The sequence below is a fragment of the Phoenix dactylifera genome, chromosome 1 (assembly GCF_051530095.1).
Source record: "Phoenix dactylifera cultivar Ajwa chromosome 1, Ajwa_hap1_PhDact_Kaust_v1.1, whole genome shotgun sequence".
NCBI classification, from domain to species: Eukaryota; Viridiplantae; Streptophyta; class Magnoliopsida; order Arecales; family Arecaceae; genus Phoenix; species Phoenix dactylifera.
In genome coordinates this window covers 70,956,391-70,959,837 of record NC_143190.1, presented here as the reverse complement: position 1 = coordinate 70,959,837, position 3,447 = coordinate 70,956,391, and the positions used below count along the sequence as shown (strand labels likewise).

Here is a 3,447-nt window from a genome sequence, read left to right as displayed (position 1 = left end):
CGTGGGGACACGAGTCGGGACTAACTCACCCTGCTCATTTTTGACTACCGTCAGACCTGCTTTTTTGGGCACGACTTGAGTAGGACTTACCCACTTACTATCGGAAATTGGGTAAATAATACCCACGTCAAGCAACTTGAGGACTTCTGCTTTAACCACATCTCTCATCGTAGGATTCAACCTGCGTTGCATTTGCCTTGTGGTTTTGGCATTGTCCTCCAAATATATCCGGTGCGTGCAAATTAAAGGGCTAATCCCCTTCAAGTTTGCAATAGACCCCCCTAAAGCTCCTCTATGATTCTTTAGAACACCAAGTAATTTTCTTTCTTGGGCATGATCAAGATCAGATGAGATGATTATAGGAAAAGTGTCATCGGATCCAAGAAAGGCATACTTGAGTTCCTTCGGTAAAGGTTTCAACTCGAGCTTAGGTGCATGTTCATGGGATGGTACTATCTTTGCTCCTTGAGATGGCAAATGTTCAAATTCCTCTATTCTCGGTCTCCACCCATTGACCATCATGACATCCGAGTTATCTAAAATAGGTGGGACCGTATCATCAGCAGTACCTTCAGAACACCAATCTATCAAACCATTGTCGGCCGATTCAGTAAATTTTTCTTTTAACAAATATTCTTCCGCAATGGTTTCAACCCATTCAACTTCTTTACTTTCTTCATGTTCACTGGGTTGTTTGCCTATACTAAAGACGTTCAGTTCCAAAGTCATATTGCCAAAAGAAAGCTTCATGACACCATTCCTACAATTGATCAATGCATTAGAGGTTGCAAGAAATGGGCGTCCTAAGATGACCGGAATATGAGATGATGAATTGGAAGCCGGATGTGTGTCCAGTACGATAAAATCAACAGGAAAATAGAACTTGTCTACTTGGACCAACACATCTTCGATAATCCCTCTAGGAACCTTCACTGACCTGTCAGCTAATTGTAAGGTCACAGTTGTTGTCTTCAACTCACCCAAACCGAGTTGCTCATATACCGTATATGGCAACAAGTTCACACTCGCTCCTAAATCTAGTAAAGCTCGCTCAATCCTAAAATTGCCAATGATGCACGAGATAGTTGGGCAACCTGGATCCTTATATTTAGGAAGAATGTTATGCTGTAAAATTGCACTCACATTTTCAGCCAGAAATGCCTTCTTCTTGATATTTAAACGACGCTTGACAGTGCACAAATCTTTTAAAAATTTTGCATAGGAAGGCACTTGTTTTATTGCATCAAGAAGAGGTACATTGATTTTTACTTGCTTAAAAAGCTCAAGAATTTCTGAGTTTGGTTCAAGCTTTTGCAAGGGCTTTAATCTTTGTGGAAATGGTGCAGGAAAAAGACATTCAATTTTTTCAGTAGATGTTGGTGCTTCAGTTTCTTCATTATCCTTTTCTTTTGTCTTGGGAGGGTCAGAATCTGGTATGACTTGTGTTTGTTCTGGGACTGGTCGGTCAATAATCTTTCCACTTCGCAATGTTATTATACTCTTTGCTTGCTCTTTATGCGAAGTTGAAGATGATGCATTGCTACCGCCGTAGACTTGAGGGTTAGGTTGTGGTTGAGCTGGTAGCTTACCCTTCTCTTGAGCACTTAAAGCAGTGGTCAGCGTTGTCAGTTGATTTCTTAATTCATCATTGATTTTAGCTTGACCTTGCATGAAAGATTGTAAAGTTTCTTCGAGACTGGATTTTTGAGGGGGTGCGTGTGCATAATGAGGTGGCGGAGGTGGAGGAGTTGGGTTATATACTTGTTGAGGTTGGTCATTCCTCCACCTGAAATTTGGATGGTTCTTCCATCCAGGGTTGTAAGTACCCGAAAAAGGATTGTTGAAAGATTTTTGATAAGTATTCATAACATTGGCCTGATCGTGCAAGACTTCCTTGAATGCGGGTATTGTGGGGCAATCAGTGATGAGATGGCCAGGCATCTCGCAAATCCTACAACACTCGCTGTTATGTTCAATGGTCTTGACAGGTTCAATCCTTCTAAGTTCAATTTCCTCTACCTTCCTAGTAAGGCCTGCCATTTTAGCTTGAATATCATCCTGAGTATTAAGGTTGTAAAGGCCCCCGTGTGGAATGCTAGTAGTCTTAGGCAAAGGTTTATTCACTCTATCCCCTGTATCCCATAATTGTGCAGTCTCTGCGAGAGAGTCTAAATAGTCCCATGCCTCATCGGGTTGCTTTTCCAAAAATAGACCATTGCACATAGTCTCTATAAATTGTTTTAATTGTGGAGACAACCCTTCGTAAAAGAAACTAATGGTTCTCCATGTTTCAAACCCATGATGAGGACAAGAGAGAAGCAAATCTTTAAATCTCTCCCAGCATTCATAAAATGTTTCATGGTCTTTTTGCTGGAAATTACTAATGTGCCTTTTCAAAAAGTTAGTCCTTTGTGCGGAAAAGAATTTTTTCAAGAATTCTCTTTGCATATCATGCCATGTTCCTAGCGATCTAGGTCTCAAGGAGTTCAGCCATGTTTTGGCTTTATCCTTTAAAAAAAAAGGAAACAAGGTCAATTTAAGGACATCTTCCGATACATTTGGCACTCTAAATGTGATGCTAATTTCCTCAAAATCCTTAAGGTGAAGATAAGGGTTCTCGGATTCCATCCCATGATACTTGGGCAGCAATTGAATTACTCCTGATTTGATTTCAAAGTGTCCTACATTTTCAGGAATAATCATGCATGAAGGTTGACTAGTCCTAGTGGGATGTAAATATTGTCGAAGTGTCATAACTGGGGGTCTACCTTCATCACCATGGTGACTTCCTACATCATCAGGAAAATTTGCCATCTCACAAGGTGTGAGATACTGCGAAGGAATTTCAAGGGTGTGTTCTAAGGGATGATCTAAAGTTGTACGACTTAATCGACCGGTGTCGTCCCTATTCCAACCTAGCATACAAAATTTCAGAGTTTATTTATTTGTTTGTTTTTTTTTTGTTTTTTTTTTTATGATTACCCTTGATCTTTTCTTAAAGTTCTTATCAATTTTCAAGTAGCAACAAGGGTTAATGAGATATGATGATAATAAAATTTTGATTCTAAACAAACAATTAAATGCAGAAAATTCAAAACAGACAGCAGCAAGTTTTCGTATTAATCTGACAGTCTTAAAAGTTTCAGAATGTCAATCAGACCGTTCAGATGAAAGAAACACAGGTCCTGCACCTGACAACCAAATTTGAGTTCAATCAGACGGTGGATTACTCAGATATCAGAGTTTGATGCAGACTGTGCAGGGAATAAAAAAAACAGCAATAAAGATTTTTTTTTTCGAAACAAAAAGACTAACTACTAAAGTACTAATTAAATCTAAAAATTATCCTAATAAATCAGCCGTTCCCCGGCAACGGCGCCAAAAACTTGATGCAAAAATAAAATTGTTCTCCCAAGTGCAGGAGAATCGCACAAGTAGTAAATTCTC

At 39.4% G+C, this 3,447-nt stretch overlaps 1 pseudogene; it reads left to right on the top strand.

Annotated features, from left to right (window-relative positions):
* The first annotated feature begins 2,293 nt into the window (after nt 1–2,293).
* On the top strand, nt 2,294–2,391 carry LOC148715539 (small nucleolar RNA R71; annotated as a pseudogene).
* Nucleotides 2,392–3,447: the final 1,056 nt, after the last annotated feature.